A 23,931-nucleotide genomic window follows, 5' to 3' on the forward strand; every position below is an offset into this window, starting at 1 on the left:
TCTTTATTTTTCCAGAACACGAGGACAATGAAACTGTCCTGAGGCTATCTACACAAGTCATACAGGGATAGCAGGCCAGCAGACAGACACCTGAGCTACTGAAGTGACACTCAGAGGTAAGTGCTGAGCGTCTGTCCAGGTGCGGAGCTGACACAGGCTGCCTCTCTGTTCAACACATTTCTCAATGGCACTTTCATTCCTCTATATCCCTTTTTTGCTCGCCCGAGGAGAGCCATCTCTGTGCTCAACTCCTGTCAGAAAAGATGAGCTATACTGCTGATTATTTGCTGCTGGGAAAGTCATTCTAGTGAACTGTAAGAGAAATCATCTGCCCAGGAGTGCTGTCGACTGCAGAAATGCACAGATCTAAAATAAAGACCCACACACACCTTGCTGGTTTGGGACTGTAGGTGATTTCAAAGGGGCTTAAGGGTGAGAGTCCCAGTACCCATGGAAGATAAATTAGAACTGGGTGCCTAATAGTGTTATACTTTATGAAACTCCCAGCCAGCATATGGAGTTCTGTGCTTTGTCAGAATTATGCCACCGATATACTTTAGTATGGACATGTGAAATACTCGGCCATAGCTGCCCAGACTATCCTTCTTACCTACCTCCTGTGCAACTCCCCAGAATCTAATCAATCCCCAGGCCAGCCTGTGTGAGAAATGAGTAGGCCGTCAAAGAAGACCTCTGTTGTTGCATCTGGATTGCAGTCAGTCTAATATGAAAGCCTGTTTTGCGGAATAGTGCTGTTTGGTCCTGCCTGTGAAATGCCACTTGTGGTATTGGCTCAGTGAGAGGGGACTTGGATGAAACTTTAAACAGGTGTCAGGAGGATTTGGCCCGAGGTGTGAATAGTGCTCTCAGCACAAAACAGGGGCTTTATCATCTGTTCTGAGCATATGATGCAAGACCCCTTTTAAAGCCAAGGAGACAAAATAGGAGGACGGGATATGAAGTGGAATAGTAAACAGGTATCCAGCCCCTGAGGCCAGAACAGATGGACACCCACCCCAAAACAGGAGCCAACACTTTGTGGTGGCTCAGGGAGCAGCTAACCACAGCCTGTGATATCTTGGGTTCCCAGGAACACCATGAAGCACAGATAGTTTAAGAAGAGCCACTTGAAAGTAGTCCTTCTCACTTTTAACAGTGATTCTCTGCCTGCATTGGAGTCAGTGTGGGCTTGATTTTGATATGTTTGATTTCTTGACTTTTTTGTATGCCATTCCTGAGAATATAGCTCAGACTTGTTTTTCAAAGTGAGGGCTTGATTTTTCTGAGTGCTCAGAGCTCTTCTTGACTTCAAGTGGAGTTGTCTCTGCTCATCTCTTTTGAAAATCAGGTCCATCTTATGTGAGCATGTGGTTCTTTTTATTTGTCGCAAAACTGAAAAGAAGTTTTGATAGAAAACAAGCTTTATATCTCCTCTTTCATACAGACAACATGTAGAACTGCCCTTGGGGCTTTGAATATATTTACATCCTTTCACAATTAACCCTAATGGGACAAATATGGCATTTTTTCTTCTCTGAGCAGAAACACTCAAAGCTGCAAAACATCCCCTGTTTAAATAGATCTCATTATATCAGCTACACCAAATCTCTCCTCTTTATATACAGAGGATTAGACTTCTTTTCTCTGTCATGCAACATTAAAATAGGAAGGCATACACAAGGCTGACATGGATTTGACAAAAAATTAATGATTTGTACATCACTTTAATGCTTTAAATCTGCAATTCATGTATGCTAATTAGGTCATAATGGGGCTGTTTGAGAACAGAACTGTCATCAGGCTGCTCTGGCGGCTTCTGGGAGCAGAGATACAGCCCTGCCTTCCACTGGTTGGCTCCTGGAGTCTGTGCTGTAACCTGGCAGATCTATGACACCATTTTTTTCTTGCACAATTGTTTCCTGGATGTGGTGCTTTAATCTATCAGAGTTATGATGGCATATCTCAAATAGCGAGCTCCTGGATCCTGCAATACATCCTGGTGGAAATGGCATGCAGGCACTATATCTCAGTGATTGATTCCTTGATTTTAAACTGTCACACTCTATCTCATAGGGCAGCTGTCAGCTTCCCAGATGCATGAAGTTATATTTATGCAGCATGCTATGAAAAAAAAATATATATAGTGATTTTATTTACAGATAAGTAAGGTTGTAAAACTTAGGAAAAACAAAAGGGGATTCAAAAACATGCCTATATTTTATTTTTTAGCTGAAAAGCCTGGCATATCTCTCTGTTGCAGGAGAACAAAACTGCTCCCTCGTTCAGAGATCTCTTTAGTTTTGCACCAGTGGTGCAAAGACAAAAGCTGTCACAACAGAGAGAGGGAAAGCCAGAAAGCACCTTCACAAATGGGACAACGGGAAGCAGCACATCTTGCAAAATGATAACAGTGGAGAGTATTGTGCTGTGTGATAACACAAGCTGCTGTCTTTGCTGACAGCTGTTCTTTACAGGTTCTAGCAAAGCCCAAAGCTGCTTTGCAGTTTGTAGAAGGGTATTTTGTATGGAAAGTTCAAAAAGCATACAGTAACAGAGGAGAAAGTTATGCCTTCCTGTGAGTTTCTTCAAGGGGAGTGTTACAGGTGTCATGGGACTGATCCAAGCCGCCTGAGGGCAGCTTGAACTTTCAGTCAGCTCTGGATCATAAAGGAGTAGTTTCAAGAGGCATATCACATTCTTTGTTCTAGAAAACTGGAAGGAAGGCTAAGTAGAGGTGAATGCTTAAGAGTAGGGGATTTGAACAATGATTCTGCAATAAAATCTGACAGAAATAATTTGTTAAAAAAAGTGGGAAGCAACAGGCCAAGGTAGCAACTGGATTCTTCTGCCTGTGGTACACCTCTTTTTGACTTCTCTTTTGCACGTTGGCTTCAGTCTTGTTCTCTCATTTCCTCTCTCTCTGTACACACATGCTCACAGACACACACATGGACATCCATTCACTCATATTTATGGTCAGAGCTGTACTTGTGGTCAGTGTGCGTTTTCTAAAGCTCATAAAATCGTGTCCCATTAAGGCATCTACAAGTCAGATCTTTTCTTGGCCTAGGCATCTGTACAGTACCTTGTGTATGTGGGGTGTTCTCATCACATTAACAGTAATAAAGGTGTTCCTCATCCTTTTCTTAATAGCTGTTTTTAAGAAATATAGTCATAAAAATTCATTTTCTTTTGCACTTGGCATGGTCATATGTAGGAGAGGAAGCCCTCTTACAGCATGGCTGTTCTATTGTCCTAGGAAAGCACATTCAAAGCTTATCTTTAAGGCAAAGCAGCCAGTTCATAATCTCACTTTTCATGCAGAGTCAACAATCCAAATGAAAATATAGAAGGTCTGCTGGGAGGTGTGCCTTTCCCATTCAGTAGGCAGAGTGCCAGGCTACATGCTGGATGATCTGAAAAATGCTGGCTTGGCAAATCTTGGAGCAGTCGCCCATTCTGACCACTCTGCAACACTTCTGTGCAAAATGGTAATGTAGACAGTCTGGACTACAGAATAGCTGTAGGTTTTGCACTGTGCCTCAGAGTCCCAACAGAGATTAAAGCTCTCCTGTGGTTGGTGCTGCATACTCATCGCATCGTAAGAGATAATCCCCCTCCCAAAGCTTACAGTCAAACAGACAAGACAGATGAAAGACGGGAAGTAGAAGAGGCACACAGAAGTGAAGTGATTTGCCTGAGGTCACACAGCAGGTCGGTGACAGAGCCAAGTATAAGAAGCCTTGCTACTTCTTGCCAGCATGATGTCCATTGCCTAAAGCTAGTGTACAGAATTTCTCTCAGGCTGAAATGCTCTCAGTCTTCTGCAGGGCTGCTGCCAGCAGCAGTGCTGCTGTGCTGTGGAACAGTAGATGTTACTTTTCTGCAACGCCTTCGTGAAGCTTGAGCACAGGGCACCACAGTGTGCATCTGTTCAGCTGCCCTGACTTTGCCTCATCACTGATCTGACAACCCTATTGTCACACCAAGGGGTAAGCACAGTCCTGGTACGGGACAGACTCTGCGTGCACAATGTTCTCTGAAGGGTTGAGTCATCACTACTAGACACAGAGTTTGCCAACTGTGAGGTGTAATTCCTTTTTTCCTTCCCCCTTATCTGGACTAGCTATGTTTTATTGCTTGGCAAAATGTCTTTCTCATTGTGTTTTTCTTTAGTACTTATTCATGATGCAAAGAATATCTTTCCTTTGCATAGGGAGGCCTGAGACCGCATATGAACTTGAAATATGTTTGTGCAGGGCCATCTTTCAAGAGCTTATAGTTAAGATGCTCTGCCGCTGCTAATCCAGGTCAGAATTGGCTTCCCTGCTGGGGTAAAATAAATCAAACCAAATGCATCTGCAGCCTCATAGGTGTAATTTAGCACAACACTGGGCAGGGCAGAGACAACCTGTCTAATGACTTCTCCAGCTTTCACTAGCTTTCCTGAATGAAGTCTGCTCCTGTCAGTACAAGCAGCTGGAGCCAGGCCAAAGGAAGCAACAGGGAATCCAGATAGAAGGCATTTGTAACAAGTATAGTTCAGATTGCCTTTGACTAGTAAGCTGAGGTTTTATGCACATCATAACTGATTTGATGTCTGGACCATCTCATTCTTGCTTACAAGCTGCATGTGGTGTGGTGCACCAGAGCGGTGCAGCAATATGTACTGACTACATGGAAAGTACGAGGTGTAAAGTGAGAGCAGATAATGAGATTAAGAGGGGGCAGTATGTGTTTAGGAGTAGTCCTAACTTGGGGAGTGGTGTATATGCAATCTTTAGTTTGTGTTTTGTTTGCTTTAGATGGAAATTCCCTCCAGAGTATCCTACTGTAGCACAGTAGGAACTTGTCAACGAGCACATTAATGTGGGATCAATTTTTCCAGCAGTCCTTGTTCTGCTCATCATTTCGTGTGTAAACACATTGAGAGATAAAAACCCCACCTTCCCAGCAAAAGGTAGCAGCTCTTTCTACAGGGACTCAGTGGTATTTGGTGAAGTTTACCATGCAGGACAGGAAATCCATTACTAAAGAGGCAGGGTGTGAAAATGCTGGATCAGTTTCACATCATTTGTTCTCAGCGTCATCACTGATGTCCTCAGGGCCACCAGTGTCACATTCCTTGTGGCAAAAGCTGACACCAACATTTCTGAAAATCACTCTGATGCCTGGTATCCAACTGGAGATGCCCTGGGTCTGTGTCCAACAGGTACCAAACACTCACAGCTGCAGGAGCTCTCCCAGCAGCAGCTGCCCAGCACCTGAGACACCCACACCGAGTCACACTTTGCCCTCACTCAGCTTCTGAACTTCCTGTGGGCCCAATTCCAGCTCTTTTAGAAATGCTTTCCCCTGGTCAAGAAAACTAAGGGCCTTTTAATACGTCTGACACTCTGCTTTCTCCTTCAATTTAGCTGCCTCCTATTTCTACACCTCTGTCAAACAACCTCCTCCATATGCATGTTGCCTGTCATCTTACTCAGAAAATGCAACTATAAAGCATAATTAGTATTAATGATGTGAGAGATTGAGTTTCTTATTTGTATTAATTGCTGATTAATGCTTTAAATGTCTCTAGCACTTACAAGGATTTTAAATTAGAAGTATTCCTTTCTGTAGTGTCTTCTCGGAGGGGGGCTCTTACTGACTGGCACCGACTAACCCAGAGCGTGCCGTGAGGTTGTTTATATGTTCAGGTCTGTTACTGCAGAACAGGGAAAACACTGACGGAGCTCGCTTAAGGGGGAAGAATTACTTCACAGCTAGCGCTGCACTGAGCTGTGTGTTTGGATTTTAAATAAAAAATATTGCTGTGGAGCTGGAAAGGTCTCATGTGAGCCCCTTGTTAGCATTGCCAGTCTTACAGGCTGATGCAGGAGGATTTCAGCTTTTGCTATATCTAGGGAGGGGTGAGCTGGGGGTAAGGAAGTCAGTGTTCTTTTCTGTGCTGAAAGAACTTCTGTAAACCAATCTAGGCTACCAGGGAGCAGCCCTTGGCTCTGCTTTGACAGCAGGAGGTTGGCACAGCTTTCCTATATGTAGCTTTGATACATTGTTTAAGCATTTAACTTTGTCATGTGTGTCAGTCTTATGAACTGGTGGACCCCAGTTTCTAAGGCCAGCCCTGTGGATAGCAATGACTGCTAAGGAGCCCAGCCAGCCACCTCCTTGGGAGGCAGAAGCAGTCACAGAGACCAGCACAAGAAATATCTGCTTTTTTAAAACCTGGGCCATACATATGAATTAGATCTGTAGGATAAGGATTCTGGCTGGGGGGGTATGTGTGTATATTGATGCAGCTATTCTGCAGGAACACTTTCCTGAGGAGAAAGGGGTATATGCTGCCCATCAAAGGTGCCTCTTGCTTGAATTCATCCACAGGAGAGGTTGTATTGACATAACTATTTCAAGGAGAGCAACCAGTGTGAAAGACTTAAACTGGCTAGGCCTGTACCTACACACAGCACTCATATCTTCTGTGTAGGTATCTGATGGCATTGCTTCCACTGCTGCTTTGCACTTTAATTCAGTTTCTGCATTTTGATACCAGTGTGCAGGTCTCAGCTGGAAGAAGTAAATACTGTTATTCATGTTTGCTCAGCTGGGCTGGTTGAAGAGGTTATCACCTCCCAGTTGTTTGTTATTACACCACAGCAATTCACAGCAGAGTTGGCAGAAAGGAATGTGTGCTGTCAGACCACCAAGGTCAGGGCTGTGTGACACTGCTGGACCAAGAAATTAAATGGCAGAGGCAGAGATTGGCGTTCCCTTCCAGCTGTTCCAGAGTTCTTATCAGAGCCCTACATCCCATCTGGAGGAGGGACTGAGCTTAGGAAAATAAGTTTGAAATTTCCGTGGAGTCTTAGGGTGAGAATGCATTTAGTGGCTGTACCCCAGAAGGAGGGTGAGAGCCTGCAGGAAGGGGCAGTCTCTCACTTTCTGCTCCCAGCCGGGGCAGGAGCCATGCAGGAGGGTGGGAGCCATTTCAGGCAGACATTATCCACATAGTTTTATGTTATTCACATAAAAAGAAGCTGTGACTTGCAGGGATGGGCCTTCCCCAGGGTAGGGGTGGCTTTATACATTTACCTTCCCGTAGGTGAATGCTTCCCAGTTTGGGGCAGGGCAGAAGACACAGCCTGGCTGTTATTATGTGCTAAAGCTGGCTACTGTGAAACCACTGTCCTGCACCCTCTGCGTTAACTCAGAGGAGGAAGGTGCAGGGGGAGTTTAACTCTGAGGATGCAAGTGTAATGCAGAGCATCACCTGCTTGCCCAAGTGGTGTGATCTCACTGGCAATCAGGGGTCTCATGAGCTTTCATATGGAGCATATTGCATTGAACCAAACATTTAGGTTTTGTTTTGAAAGCTTGCATGACCTTTAACTTAGCTCCCCAGTGACATGTCAGTCTCTGTGTCAGATTTGTGGCCTTTCTGGAAAGACACTGAACTCTGATTTCAGTTAATCTAAAAAGAGTTTGCTCTTTTTGATCTGATTCGGGCCACTCATGTTGAAAGAGATGTCCCTGTTACTGGCAGTTGTGTGTAGTTCATTTCAGCCCTAGAACAGCCTGGTTCTGACTGGCCTGCAGTGGAGGAGCCCCCCCGGGAGAGCAAGTGCCAGGGGTGCTCTTAGGGGGCTGTCAGAGCGATCTGGCCGCGCTCTGGTCTGCTGAGCTCCTGGCAGGCCTCCGGCCTGTGCTATCTCCTGCAGCCTTGGGATGCCATGTGGCCCTTCCTTCTTGCTCTTATGATTCTTCACAAGGACTAAAATCATACATTTTCCAACCCATTTAACTTTTTACTTCACAGAATGTTTTAAAATAGTGGGGTTTTGGCAGGCTCACAGTTTCTAAGTTCTATAAATGAATCGTCCTATTTTTAAAAGCTTTTGAGCTATATAAACAAGACAAATGGACCAAAACCCACAGGCGTGCATGATATTTAATGACAGGAGCAGCACACTGTGTGCAGACTCGACTGTTTTAAGACAGTTAAGATCCCAAAGTTCGTTACATTGGGTAAAGTCTGGTCTTCCCCTCACAGCCATGGGGCAGCAGCTCTCCCCTGCCTCCCCCTTGAGGATGGGCCCGAGGTGGCTGTTGCACCCTGCAGCGGAGATGCTGTGGCCCCACTCCTCCTTTATGTGCCCAGAGCATGTCAGCCGCTCAGAGGAGGCTCTTGTCTGCGCATCCCAGCCTGTGGCTCTGGGATGTGCTGCACAGCCTCCCCCAGAGATGGTCACATTCCTGCGCTCCAGGCTGGGTTCATGCAAGCTGTAAACTGGTCCATAGGCCCTTGGCAGTGCACATGGGTTAAAACGCCCATTAATGTGCACAGAATTATGAGGGATGTGGGGTTGTTTGGGGTCCTTAGTTACATATTTGTCTCACCACTTGGCAGCAAGGATGAAACGCACATTTGCAATGAAGAGGGGGCTTTTTAGCAGTGTGTCTTGAGCTGTTAAGCTGACTGTCATCTGAACCCTTTGACCTCCTCTGTGACAGCTAAGGGACAGAATAATTTCCAGTGTTTTCCTAAGAGGTCCTGGGTATCATACAAACAGTTGGGGTTATACCACCAGAATGAGAGTGTGCAAATCTTTACTGAAAGATAGGCTTCATTATAATCAGTGTGTGACCGAGAACAGATCTGGGGATGGATTACATGCCCTGATAAGGACAGACTAACATGGGCCACAGTGGCCCCCAAAACAAGCAAGCAGTGGGATTGTGCTTCTGCAGCTGTGTCCTCCCCAGAAGCACTGAATATTTCTGCTCAGGGCCTGAGGGCCCTCTGCAGCAATGTGTGTCTTGAGCCATGATTGCAGGGAAGAGTCCAGAATGGAGAGACTGTGGTGATGTTTACCTTTGAAGTGACCTGCCTGAGGGGTGGGAATTTGTTTGGGCTTTCTTCTTCCCTGAGCACCTGTACAACCATCTTTCTTTTCATGCACTGATAGCATTAATGTGGCAGCCTCCTCCAGCTGCAGCATGTGGGAGGTTTGTTTGTAGAGCAGCTAGACTACATCAGATTCTATCTTAGGTTCACCACATCATGGGACATTTGCTCCAGTTCTCTTCTGCTCTCCTCCCTTCCCCTGTACAACCATGCATAAAGAGGATCCTTGTACTGTTGCAGAAGATATTCTGACCATACCATGATAAGGCTATGCATTTTGCTCTGGCTTGCTGGCAATGTTTTAATTTATTTGAAGAAAGCCTCCTTTAATCCTTTTAGTAGTGACAAGCTGCTAAAAGTGTTTCTACTGGACTGATTTCATCCAGTAGCTATGAGAGAACACTGGAGAACACTCTGCAATATCCCAGTCGAGCCATTGTTTGTGTGATGTTGACACCATCAGCGCGTGTAAAGAAAGCAGGAAATTCCACACCTAGCACTGGAAAATAAAGACTGTTGGATGACAATTTTCTGGTCATTTAAGAACAGATTTGTGACCTTTTTTATTTTTCAAACAAGAGCTGGTAGTTGGGGACTTGTTTTTCTTTTTCATTTCAACTATTCAGTAGTTACTTTTGTTTTCATTGAGGATGTGTATGTGTGTGTGTTTTATAGAAGCAGCAAGCAGGGCTTCCCATGGGCCCATTTCTTCAGTCCCTCCTTTTGCAATGTGACTAGACTTCACGTTCTGCAATGAATTCCTCAAAACATACACAGTCTGTGCAATGCTGACTTCATCAGTATTCTGCATTTTCATTGGTAAGCCCAGTGCAGCCTGCCCACGAGCTTAGTGCAGCTATTACAGAGGAAGAGGAGAGGAAATGCCAACCAGTCCAAACACAGAATATTGAAAAGGTCAACATAGTAGAGCACGCTGCTATGATTCATAGAGACTTTAAGAGTCTAATATTTCATCTCATGACAAAGATTGTAATGAGAACTGAAAATGGCACAACATTAATTCATCTTTGTGACAAACACCATAATGAGAGTGGAAGTGTACAAGCTTCAAACATTCGTGTTAGCGATCTGTGGTCCTTGTTCTGTAACAGGACACAAACCCCAACTGCCCACTTAGAAAGCTAAAGCCAACAAAACTTCTACAGCTACTCTGAACAGCCCTAGTACATGTTCTGATGTTAGTGCAAGCAGAGAGGCACAAGCCTGCCAAAAGCAGGAATATGTGGATGGACTGGGCAACCAAATCTGTTGTGGGTTGCCCAAGCACATGCAGCACACAGGCACACAGTTGGTCGGCTACCATGGCATGTCCATGCAGAGCTGTGTGTGTGTATTTGTACAGTTGTATAACAAACATGCTCTTTGCACAGGCTTATTTCTACAATGGTAGAAACTCCCTATAGATACTGGGAGTTGGCTGGAGACAAAGAAGATAGGCTAGATGTTAGCAATAAGTTCCTTATTTTCTGCCTCTGACGTGTCCTTTTAAAATGGAGGGGGAGAAGATGTGTGTGTTTAGGAAATACTTCCACTTACTACATATTTCGTCTGCATCTCCCACGTTATTGTAGGGTCAGGGCAGGTTGAGCAGAGCGTGAGTTGCAAGTTTATTTTTCCTTCGTGTTGGTTTGCTTTAAAAAAAAAGAAGGAAGGAAAGAAAAAAGGAAAGAAATGGCATATGGACAGTGGCAGCAGTTGTTGAAAATGCTCAAATTCATTAAATAAACAGGCATGTATTCTTTATTATGGTGACACAAGAGGCTATGATTTCATACTTCACTTACTGGCCCTGTGCACAACCTCTGGCTTCAGCTCCACGGGCTGCTGCACCATGGTGAGCCGTTTGTCTGGGTAGAGGGCCCCTGAAGGTCCCCCACAAGGCTTCCAAGTGACCCATCACTTTGTATACCTCAGCCTGTGGCTGCCCATCTTGATCCCCTCCCCTGAAGAGGCTCAGTTGTGATGAAGTGCCGCGCACCCCATGCTTTGGATGCTTTCAGAGGGCTGGCCCAAACCGCAAGAGGGTCTTGTTGATCGCCTTTTCCCTTCCTTTCCCCCATGCTTGCAGTTGCAGAACTTCCTTCAGGCGATGGAAGCAATTTACTTGCTTAAGTAACATTAGGAAAGTATTTAACGTATATTTAACAGTGTCACAGTGCAATTTAGCAGCTGGAAACACAGAGGAAATCAGCACCATGTGACATACCAGCTCTTAATGGGCCATCCCCAAGTGCTCCATGGAGCGTAGTTTAAGAATCAGTGTCTTATTCCATTTTTAAAGAAATCCATATTAATAAAGTACTCCATCTCTCTCACACACATGCATACAAATCCAGGGAGATGTGTGTTTCACATCGCAAACTATATAAACAGAAGATGTGTTAGCCACTAATGAAGTGGAGCTCTGGGAAGGACGGCAGCAGCTGTTTAAAAGCACACAGTCACACTACACAGCATGCTGGAGTGGGAAGTGAAGAGAAATATTGTATCAGGTTGTAACTACAGGAGGAATTTAGATAAGCAGAAGGAATTTAGAAAAGCAGAATGTGATCATCCACACTGAAATTTAATTAGACCTCCAGAGCTTCCACCCTCTTACAAAAGGTGTCACAGGATTGCCAGCAAAGGCGAGCAGTTACTATTCTTCTGCTTGGCAATGTACAAACACACAAGATGATATAATTTATATCCTGAAGAGTTAACAGTTTAAAGCCCCCAATTAGGGTGTCAGGAAGGAAAGGGGAACAGAGACAAGTGGGGAGAGGTGGGCTGGGAGGAGGGAAGAGCGTGTGGTTAACTGATGGCTCTGGCCTTACAGAGTCTGTCTGCAAAGCTTGCAAATGTGTGTGTGTGTTTGCAGGGACAGAGCTTCCTTGAAAATAGGCTTGTGAAAGATGAGCTAAAACGGGGAGGGAAGGGAAGGTCAGGGAACGGTGGAGAACAAACACATATATATGAAATGTAGGTTTTCAGGGATTTTGAAGGTTGAAGTCATCTGAAAAAATGTATCACGTTAAAGAGGCAACAGTCCCATGACTGCTGAATCCTGCCCCAAGCAAAGGAGCAGAAGCAGGCAGAAGGATGGAAGGTAGGACTCAGCCAAAGTGAACTGGAGGTGAATAGAGATCTGCAGTCACATATCCACTTATTTGTAATTTCCCTTAAATGTTCCACTTACAGATGGATTATATTCTCTAACACCACGCTGAAACTTCAGCAGCTCCAGGATTTAGCTTTCCTTGGAGGTCTGCTGCTCAAGCTGGGGCAAATGTGCTATGAAGTCAAAATATTTGAGGTTGAAAACCTGGCCCTCACTGAAGGTGGTTTTAAAGCTCTCTTTGACTTCATTGAAGGCCAGGTTTCACCACTGGTTCTTTTATGAGCCATTTTAAACTTCTGTGACATTTTAAACTGATTATTTTGCAATTGGTTTCTGAGCATCTCTTTCATGCTGGAATGTCACATTAATTCATTCTTAATTGATCCATACGCTTCCAATTTTCCTAATCCAAACAAGTCTAAAACTTGAGTGGTCTAGATAGTATCTTAAAGTTTATTACTGAAGATATAGTTTCTGTGTTTTAAATTCCCTTACAGAAGTAAGAAACAGCAGCTTTTTGTTAAAAAAAAAAAAAAAAAGTCTTGACAGAAAGGTATGTTTGCTGGATTGTACTGTTTTTCCAAAGACAGTTATTTTAACTCTGGTTATTTAAACTGCATTTGATCCCAGAGGATGTAAAGATGACTAAGACACCATGGTTACTTGATTTCTGCAAGCTGTAGTTGCTTGCCAAAATACAGTTGGAAGGATTGCTATTTAGCAGAACTATTGTTAAACGCTGTGGTCTTCCTTTTTTTCTTTCCTGAACAATCTTAAATATGTCCATAGTGATTAAGAATATTCAGGCTTCTACTGCATGGCAGATATATAAAATTATAATTTATATTCTCATTTGAAATTAAGTTTTAGTGGAAAATGCCTATCAATCTTACTTAGAGAAAAGAAAGATTTTTTTCTACAGCTTTATAACTGTTACAATATGCCAATATGTTTTACTTCTCATTCTAGGGAAATAGGGCTTAAAATGTAGAGGGTGTTTTGAATTTACAGTCTCTGAAAGGATAAGCTCACGGCTTATTTTGTGTCAGTAATGAACAGAAAAAAATTGCTTCTCATACTTCCATTTGGCACTTATTTTGTATTTTCTGCAATTAAAGTGGGGTTATAGTCAAAGCGACTCTAAAAATGACACATTTATCCTCTCACAGAGACTCCTGTATCAAATTTCCTCTGATTATAAATCAAGAGATGATTTCTCTAGCTGTCAGCACTGCAAATTCATCTTGGGATCTCAAACTGCAAGCTGCATTCTTTACACATATTACACCATCACTCGTAACAAAGACCCGGGAATATGGATGTGACTGACTACGCAAGACTCAAAGTATGGTCCAGCCCTCTCCCCCGTGGCATGGCTGGGGGCACACCAGCACGGGAGAGGGTCTGACATAGCCACGGGCCGATGCTCACCCACACTGTTCTTCTGTAGGCATCCAGGATAAGCTATCCACGGTGGGGGCACTGAAGGCTAACAACATCCACCGAACGAGATGGGTGGTGATGCAGCCTACCCTGCAAAACACGGCCCTTCATCGAAACGCTCACAAAAGGGATGTCCAGGCTTTGGTTTCAGTTCAGCTCTGTCTTGCCTTTAAACAGAAAAAAAGAGATCCCAGCATCTGTTTTGCCGTTTCTCACGCTTCTAAGCACCTGCCCAGCTTTTCTTTTTGGCTGTGTTCAGTTAGAGATCTCCTGTTGCTTGGCTGTGCCCGGCGGAACAGAGCTGCCCTTGTTGGTGCTGCAGGCACAGTCGTGGCACAGGCAGCAGCACGGCACGGGGCAGCAGCCTGGGACTGTTCCCAAGTGCAGAAAATGCTGCCTTCCCTTTGCTAGCGTGATTTACACGAGTGGAGGTGTACCTCTCTTGGTCCTTGTCATTTTCTTTCTTTTTACACCTCTCTTTTCCTGTGTCATCAGCACCACAGAGGGTTGCTCCCCACGCTGCCTGGCCCCCCCAGGGCCACCCTGAGCTCTGTGTGGTGGGGTTAGCCTCATTTCAAAGACGTGGGGGTCACTGACATCCTTGCAGGCTGCTGCCATTCCTTAGGGAGCTCTGCCTACAGGCACATGAGTCAGAGCCCAGGGATGTGGGATGTAGGCCACCCACGTGGTTTCTCCAAACTTGCAGTCCATAGCACAGTGAACTCCGACTGGCTAAGAGACCAGCAACTGTGTTGTGTCAAGCCTATTTATCACCAGCTACGGGTGTGGGAGTCATTTAGCTTCACGTTTTATGTAGCAATTCAGCGTGCTGCCATCTCACCGGCCCGCTGAGACATCTTGAAGCTAATTATGCTCATTCATTAAGTACATACTGCCATGAATATCTCCTTCATGCTAGAGCAAGGGTAGCGCAAACTTAGTTGGCAAGTGAAATACAAAAATGGTTATTGTTGCAGGAGTGCTGGCACAGGAGAGAGATGTTAACCTGCATACGGACTCAATAATAAATGAAACGTTTGACAGAAAAATGAATTGGCAATGTTCTTCCATCTTTCTAAAAAACTGACAGTGTATCCCTACAGCCATGGAGTCCACAAGCTGACAGTTACAAAGAGGTTTTGTGAGCAAACTAATATAAACAGTGTCAGCCTGGCATTAATTCCGGCGTTCCTTTTCTGGGCAGTTTGTAAAATCTAATCAATGGGGCATTTTTCAAAAATCTATGAAAATTGTGAGCCTGTAATTGTGCCTTCCTAAAATAATAACTGGGAACCTGGCAGGGGAGGGTGGAAGCTGCACAATGTGCCTTTCTTGCTGGCTGCTGCTGGAATGTGTCTTGCAAGCACAAGCTTTTCCCATTACGCAATAGTCCCGTGCAGAATCTTGAGTGATACAATGCTCGTAGGAGAAACTGGAAACTTCAGTTCCACTTTCCCTTCTCAATTCCCACAATACATATAACATTAATAAAAAGTTAATATAATGACTGACTTTCTCTCTGCCTTTTCCCCACATAGTTTGACTGTTTATTTACATATTTTCCTTTTATCTGAAATTGTATGGCAGGCTCCACACATCTGAAGATGGGCTGGTTCCAGCCTCCCCATGCTTGAACTGCCTCTTGAACTTTCTCTGATTACATCATTATGTATAATGATACATTATTAGTGCCATCAAGGCATGCAGAGTTGGTCACAGTGCTTACACTCTAAATCTGACAGAAGCAAAAAAGAGGGCAATAGTTTAAATAAAGGGGGAAGTGGAGATGACATTGAGGAGGAAATTGATTGCAGAAAGCTTTATGAAATGAGCACTTAGATGAAAGAGGGCTCTGGAGGAGAGAAAAGAGCTTGTTGGACTGGAAGTTGAGGCTGTTCCAAACTGAGGCCCCTATTCAAGAAAACGTTTCAGTTCAGGGTAGTGTGTAAGCGTGAAGTCAGATATTTGCTGGATTGGTGCACATAGACGTTAGGGAGGCATATATATAAAGGCATGATGAGTTGGAAGAATCAATAGGAATATAAGTACAGGAGAGCAAAGAGGCCTTGCAGCTCGTGTTCAACAGGGCCAAAGTCAGCAACGTTATGCGGTGCATGAGGGGGAGAGATTAGGGATGGTCAGACCAGAGGTGCAGAAAAAAATGGCTATTTCAGTGCGAGGACTTGTAGGGAGAGGTGATCTCTTTTACTAAGTAAGTCAGTATATTGCTGGGGAGGGGGCAGATGAACTTCTGAGTATACAAACTTTTCTCCAAGGCTTTAGAGGCACTGTCTAGAGACCTGGCCAAGAAAAAGATGCAACCAAACACCTTTTCCATTCTCACAGATTTTGAACTCTTCACTTCCTTAAATAAATGACTTCTTGCTCACATCAAGGTGCAGAGCGTGGACTTGAACAAACATCTTCACCTGCAAGCACGAACACACCAGTATTAAGAGATCTTGCAAATCCAAAGCCTCTCATTTGATTTTGCATGTTTCTGCTTAACTGAATTGGAGCTTTCCAGACAGCCTTATTGTGTTGTATGGAGGAACAAACAGGAGGAACACAACTTGGAGAAAAACACAGCTGAACGTTAGGAGGAAGGGAGCAGTGTGGGTAGGAACAAAGGAGATGAGAACAGAGATCACCTGATGGGCATAAAGCTAATTTAAGATAAAGGAGACAATCTGCTCTTGTTTCCTTTGCCATACGTTTATAGTTTGACGGTGGAGTCTGAATACACAACATCTGCCATACTAGCATTAACTGTTATATTTTTATCTGTCTTGTGACTGCTGTATAATAGGAGATTTATTTGATTTTTAAAAAGATGGATGATCTGGAAGGAGAGAGTAGGCTGTTGACTAGACACAGGACTCTCAGTTGGCAGTGAAGGCCTCAATATTCTTGACTGTAACAGATAGTGCCTGCTTCAAGGGCCATGTAGCATAAATATGTAGGAAAAATGCCTGTGAGTATAGCCTTTCCTCCACAGAAAAAAAAAAAAAGCATTTAAAACTTCTATCAACCTTTCATTTGACTGAGATAGAGCACAGTGAGAGAAAACATCTTCATCCCAATTTCTGGCCCAATCAGAGTATATTGCCCACGTGTGTGTGTGGTTCCTATGGTATATCTTGCTCAAGGTGCAGGAACGTGGTCGAACAGCCTCGTATTCTATACGACACATTATTTTATCTGAATATTCTACTGAATAAATGTAACTTGGGGATAGTCTCATCACATAAAAATCATCAGCTCTTGTAAAGCTGGCTTTAATACACGACTGGGTAATGGCATCTTCACCTGATATTGCTAACCTGCAGGAGTGGTTAGCTGTGCACACCTAACCCTACCCATGCTGAAGGAGCATCACCTTGCCTAAGTGGTGCAAAACCCTGCAACACCGTGTACCCTTCTTTCAACCTCCCTTCAGGTCAACCTACCATCGTGTGCACCGAGCCCTGGTAGGTGGTAACCTGTAACACGACGGTTTAACCTCTTTGTCCTTTCTACTTAAGATCAACCTTGTAATAATGTTTTCCTGACAAGCAGAAGTTGCCTCAGTAACAGTGGGAGGTAGAACAGAGTTAAACAAAAGAAACAGTAGGCCTGTGAATAAACTGTTACTGAGGTGTGAGTTGCTGCGTCTTCACCTGCCCGATTTGGATCATCCTGCTTGGTTAAAATAAAATGGATATTTATTTCAGGCTGCATCTTACAGCTAGCTACCTTAGCTGTCAGAAGTCATACGTAAAAATATCCTTTTTTCCAGAGAGAGCCATTCATCACTCAACCAGTAAATATTACTCACTCCATTGATTATGCTGTGATTATATTTTCTCTTTAAATGGCTGTTCGAATTGGGTATAAAAGACCCATTTGTTTCTACTATAGATAGTCTCTGTCTTTAAATGCTTCATTGTTTTGAATTAGTCATTGCAGTTTGCACAGCTGAAATGCCAAATGTGATGAGTTTCTGAGCAAAGTCTGGGATCTGTGCCTTTCTCCTCTTTACTCTTGGGCCTTCCAGGGGAGCCTCCAAATCCCTTCCAAAGAGTTTTAAAGTTATTACTTCCACCCCTTGTGCAGAACTGCAACTTGACTTTCTGAGGCGCCAGAAATTCTGAAGTAATTCTCCACAAGAAAAAGGCCTCGGCTCAAGGGAAGCAATTTTTATCAAGTAAATAAGGTCTTGGGAGACCTGTGTCCCAGGCACGGCTCTACCCTGCCTTGCTTTCTTGCAGCATTTTGTGAGCTGTCAGCTGAGGGTAGTGGAGTCCCTCATACAGTGCTTTAAAACGTGCAGGTGGCAGTGAAAGCTCCCCCTCGCCTCACCTGCTGCTCCAGATCCTGGTGCTCACTCTAGATATATATTGCCAGGCAAAGAACTGCCTATAAACATCGTGCAGCTCATGAAGATTATCAACCCGCAGAGAACCTGGCATGTGGTTAATTAATTAGGCTGAATCCTAATTAATTAAGGGGCATCCTCAGTGATTCTGTCCAGAGCCAGCTCAGATGGAGCCTGGCACGGCCGCGCTGGTGCAGCCCGAGAGCTGAGCTTGCTGCCTGCCTTCACACAACACCGTGACCACAGGCAAGGAAGCACCAAAACATCGGGAGCAATCCCGAGCGCATTCCGTGCTTTTTTCCACCACCTGGGTGTCCCCACAGAGCAGCACGCTGCCTGAGCGTAGGTCTGGCAGCCCAGCACGAAGACTGTGCACTACTTTGTTCCTCGGCCACCTCTGTTCTTTTGAGACCCCTCTCTATTTCTCTCTTCTCCTGCTCTTCCAGTACAAAGTTCTCCCTCCAGCCAGCCAATGTTTTACTGAGTCTTTTGAGGATGCTCTCAATATCCTGCAGACCAGCAGGAGACTTTCCAGCTGCAAGCAGCCTTGGAGACCCTTGCTGCATGCCAGCCTTCCCATCACTACACTTATCCTCGGCAGCACAGAGGCTTTTGACAGAACTGCAGCTTGTCTTGCAAATGGCCAGTCCATGTGGGAAGAGGTTATTCAGGCCACGGAAGGGTAGGAGACCATCCTCCAGCTTCGCTTCCTTCCTTTAGATCTACCTCAAAGAGCTTTCTTAGGCAGGTTGCTGTGTGAGAAGTCAATTCTAGCAAGGCTCTCTTTGGAAATTCAAGTTTCTCAAGCTTGGAGAGAGGGAAGAAAGGTTTAACGCTTTCTGAACATCCAAGCTCTTATCTGATGTATGTGCATGTGAACAATAGTCCTGTAGTTACCTCAAAAACACAGCGTGTTGCAGGTTAACTGGTGAGCTCGTGTAAAGCAGTTTCAATGGCTCTTTGAGGCAAGTGATCTGTGCCATTTTATTAAAAGACAAACATGCACAGTATTCTGTTATAGATAGGCTACGTCATGGCTGTAAGTGAAAAAAAACATTGAGCTTAAAATAAAATCTTCAAAGGTACAAGAAAAACATTAAATGAGATAATCTGAGGCTCTGAAGCTATAGTGAGATCCACTTATCCATTATCTTCAAATTAGGAACCACCTGTTCTCCATAACGTCTGTTTGTATGAATGAGGAACTCTGAGTTTAATTAAGTTGCCTGTGTGGGTGGAACAGGCTTCCCAACAGCAGTGGGATTATTAATGGACATCTATATTGGAGTTCTTTGCATTTTTGAAAGGCTAATTACAATGTAAATTTAGGTTTAAATTATTGCTTTGCTCTGGATGGGAGTTGTCATTTATTATTAGGGTGTTTTTTTCCAGATCCCAAGAAAACATTGGTTTGACTGTATAAGCACTCGAGTCTCTTATTTTTTCCTAATTTACACTTTTTGCTCATGGTTCAATGTGCTATAAAATATTCCCCCATCTCTAGTTTCATTATTTTTATAGCTTTTCATTTTATTTCTGCCCTGCAACTTTCTAAGGTTTTGAGAAAATGAAAGGCATGATTTTTGAAAACAGGCCTGAAGCTGAAATCTGGAAACTCGTCTTAAGAAAATTGCCCACTGACTTCCTACTACTTTAACGTTTTAGCTGCTAGTTTATTGCATGTAGCTGGTGACGTCTGCAGCATAAATCCAAATGCGCTGGGTGCTAGACTGTGTTCTGGCATAACGAACCCAGAATAATTCAGATCTCCAGCTCTTGTGTTCGCTGTTTGGCTCTTATATATGCCTTCAGTGGTGAAAAATGGGTTTGTGAGTAGCCTGGGCACCCTGAGCCCTGCACTCCGGGAGCTCTCCCTACACTGCCATCCGTAGCTCAGCTGCACTTTGCCACCGGTGCCCATGAGGACAAACGAGCCCCGCGTGGTGGAGCGGCCTGCAGCGTGCCCAGCCCTCCCTGTGGCCCTGCTCTCCAAACCACAGGAGGGACACTGGTGGCCCACATGCTGAGGTGGTGCATGACATACTGCTCCCTGCTTCCTCACTGGAGGGAATTTGGCCTGGAGCAGGTCCGAAGTGCAAGTCCGAGAGCTGCAGGCGGTGCGGGTTGGTCAGGGAAGGCTCTCGCAGAAAGAAGCCGGCCTTGTGCTGTGGGCCCGGTGCTCCTGCACCGCCTTCACGGGGAGAGGAACAGAAAGGCAATGACCTAGCACAGCCAGCAAGGTACTGCTTGACCTGTTCCTGCAGTGATGTGGGAAAGCAGTTGGCTGAACATCCGCAGCGCTTTAATGTGGTATTTTGTGTGTTGTGGTTTATTACGTGCCGTAGGGAGGGAGCTGCGGCCCGCCTGCGTTGGCCACAGGGTCAACGTGAGGCTAGTAGGAAATAGGAACATCTGACTCCTCACAGGCTGCATTAAAGGCCTATCTGCTTTGGCACTGATGGATAAACTAAAGTTTACAGCCGGGAACAACAGGAAAAGATGCAGTATCTGGTCACATCTGAAAGACCTGCAGAGCATGGTAACTCAATTGTAGGCAATGAGCACTTCACTCGCATCGCCACTGATAGAATTCAATTAAAAGCTATTAGCATAACAAGCATACAAGGGTTGCCAAAGTGCAAGGAAGCTACAAAGCATCTGCCCAGGGCTGGGAGGGACTGATTTGACAATTTTGATCTTTCCTGCTCCATCCTTATTTAGGTAGAACAGTGACAAAGTGCTGATCTGCCCTGTGGCATTTTGCTTTACCTTTTTCTTAAGTGAGAACTACCTCACAGAGACTTCTGAGGCCACCATCCGTAATCTGTTTGCCTTAAGGTGCTCTTGAAAGAAAAGAAGCACTATATAGCTCTTGTTATGAAAGTTGCACGGTTCATGTATTGCTGGGGGAAGGTACCCACAGCAGGAGTTGTTTGATTGTGTGGGAGGTCGGATTAGGTATTTGTTGAAGCCTCCTTGGCCTTATACATGGTGACTCTCTACAATTTCTTTTCAGAGCATTGAAAATCAAACACGGCTGTGAATTAGAGTCAGTCCCTTCCTTCTCTAGTAGTCCCTGAAGCAAAATTCTCGTGGATATTGAGAAACCCTTCTAAGAGCCCTGACGAAGCAAGGGACACAGGAGCACTGTGTCTCAGGAGGACTTGCTGCTCCCCATGGGCTGGCTGCCTTTTGGCTCCCTCACCCTCTGCCGTCACGCTCCTGGCGCTGGTGCTGCCGTGCCCTGAGGTGGGGCCGCTGCTTCCCCCGGCCACGGCTGGGGCTGGCCTTGGGAGCCTGTAGCTCCCGCAGGCTGTGGGGGCAAAAGGGTCTGCCCTGACCCTGGGGTCTGCACCCACCCCTTCTGGGACTGGGGCTTTTGAGGTAGAAGACTGGAAAGAAGTGGTAGTTAGGCATCTTGAAATGCTTAGAAAAGTAACCAGTAACAGTTAAATGGTTAAAAGCTTAAACAAAACTGGTACAAAAATAACCAAACTGTTGAAAAGTGTGATTATCTCAGCGTGGGATTATTATCATTACTATTATCATTGTTGTTGTTACTTTGCATGGCTGATGGAGGGCTCTCATTTTCTCCTAAATTGGACAAAAATGGCTAGACAAGTGACAGCACTTTTGTAGCTGAGTCTCTGGGCCAGGCCATCTCAGTGCAGGAGAGGTGCTTTGCCCCAGGTGGGTCCCCGAGGTGCCCCTCTGCCTCCTGGGGACAATAATACTTAGCAATGCCACGAAGCCATTGTGTCCCTCATTAAGTTCTGTATGAGTTCCTTTGATGAAAGCTTGTATAAAAATACAAAATATGATTCATATTTATTTTATTCCATAGTCCAGCTAGGGTCACATTCTGTGAAATGGCAGAAAACAGTATGAGATTTTCATTTTAACTATTTTTTCCTTCTGTCTGTTTTTCATATGTACAATAAGGTTTCATTCCTTGCTCTGTAGCTGTGCAGTCGTTCCCTTCTGTGTTATTAAAACTGAGAAGGAATGCCTCTAGGTGAAAAGAGACTTATTAGTGTGTTAGGTCTTGCTCTCAGGAATAGATCCTGATGTATGTGTTACAATTTGGGAATGATATTAACTCAAATTTCCTTAGTAGAATGAGAAGGTGCATGTAAATTTCAGAAAAAATAACTGTGATTAAGCAAAATAAAACTAGTTTGTTTTATCTACACTCTCTGTGAAGCAGAAATAGCAGTAATATTATTAAATTATCCGAAACCCATAGGTTAATATAAACTGTTCCCAGACTGCAGCATTTTGGAGAGAATTATTAAAGAAGCAGTTGGTGTTATTCTGCTCTGAGTACATCCAGCTCCATGCACATGCAGTTCAATTCAGCATAATGCCATAGTTTATTTAGGAACAGCTTTACAGACTCACTTTGCAGTCTTAAGGCTAAGACCTGACCCCAGATAGATCAAAATGTACCAGTTATTCTCAGTTTGGCCTGGATTAAATATTTGGGGTTAGGGGAGGAGGGGACAGCATTATTTCATGCAGAGCACTGCAAAAGGCTGTGTATCATCACATTTTCTCATGCTTTTGCATTTGAAGTTTTTATTTGATTATCTTGTTGTGGGGTGGAGTCAAGTGAATATGTTTTCAATTTGGGAGTGAATTGTTACAATCTGAAGTGGATTTTGTAAGCTTCCTGGCATCAATAAGCACAAGTGATTGTGTTTTTGAACCCAAGACTCATAAGGGCAGCCATAACATGTCATGTCTCCTTCTCCACACATCCCCCAGGTTCTGCGTGTAGAATATTCTGAGGTAGCCAAAAGCTGCATGAGGAAAAATGGCTTTGTTTTGAATAAATGTGGTTCAAATGGTGTTGAATAAAAGAGGCACACAGATGCAGGGTTTGTTCCTTTAGGCTAATGTTTTCAGACTTAGTTACGTACTCACATTCACATATTTTAGTCCCTGAATCTAATCCAATTTTCTGAAGAAGATACAGCATTCTCAGCAACTCCGTAGCCATGACAAAGAATCAGGATGCTGATTTCGACAGTTAAATTTGCACCTGTAAATTTATCGGAACACTGTAACTGTAGAAAATGATGAGTTCAAAAAACGTCTTCCTGATTAGTGCCACAGGAATAATTGATTTTTTTTTTCATTTTGTCAGCCATTTTTTAATTGGTTTAGATGAGACTTATTGTCCCTCTGAACAAAATTAGTTCCTTTCCCTTCCCCAAAATTTTGTTTAGTTCAATTAAAAGAAAAATCTGTAAAAAGAGGAGACAAAGACTGAGTTTCAGAAAAGTGTTTGAGGATGCAGTGGTGTTGTTATTCTCTTTTTCAGTAGCTCGGTGTCTAAGAACGCTTCTCTGAATGTCAAGAGACAGGTTCGTAACCTCACTGAGAACTGGTAAACTTGAGGCAGGAGCCTCTTTCAGGTGAATTGCTAACTAAGCTCTAAGCACTTGCAACATGAACGCAGTCCTTTCTAAGGGAGACCGCAGTTGCTCTTTGTACCTGGGACTGCTGAAGTGTTTCATGTGGAGGACTGTAGGCTCTGGGTTAGAGGAGCCTGAAGCTTGAGCAGTCTGGGTTTCAGCTCTTGTCCCAGAGAGTATTTGTTCATCTGAGTATAATAAAAAGTATCACTGGAAAAAGGACTACTCAGGCAAATTATCTCTTCCAACAGCAGTTCGCTCCATGGGGTGCGGGACTTGTGGTGTCCAAGCTTTTCTGGCAAAGAAGGGAATCCATTCTGCATCATTTGTACCCTTTGAAAAAGGGGGGACAAAACTGCATCCTATCCTCGTCCTGAGTTGCCCTTCTCTTCTCTGCTCTCATCAGGAATTATTTGTGGCACACTTCATGCTAACTTGTAAAACTAAAAATAAATAGATGTTGTGAAGGTGAAATTACACTTTCAGCTATTTTACAGTTTGTTAGCAAAATTGTTAAAACCCCTCTGTTCTGCTATTCTCTGCTGCTCCTTTCTCCATTTGACTAACAGATTGCCCTTTTTGCCAAAACACCCTGCAGCCGGTTGTCACACCAGTGTATATTTACCAGCTATCTTAGCGTGCCCTTGGAAGGATGAGCAGTGGGTATAGCAGTATCTTGGCATGA

General features: G+C 44.2%; 1 protein-coding gene across 1 annotated transcript in view; it reads left to right on the plus strand.

Annotated features, from left to right (window-relative positions):
* Positions 1 to 23,931, plus strand: part of PARD3B (par-3 family cell polarity regulator beta) — a 536,941-nt gene that overhangs the window by 92,273 nt on the left and 420,737 nt on the right. The window contains exon 3 of the mRNA XM_083842794.1: positions 16 to 116. The gene's annotated coding sequence lies outside the window, so the exon portion shown is untranslated. The remainder of the gene's footprint in view (positions 1 to 15; positions 117 to 23,931) is intronic.

Source organism: Anser anser (genome assembly GCF_964211835.1).
Source record: "Anser anser genome assembly, chromosome: 6".
NCBI classification, from domain to species: Eukaryota; Metazoa; Chordata; class Aves; order Anseriformes; family Anatidae; genus Anser; species Anser anser.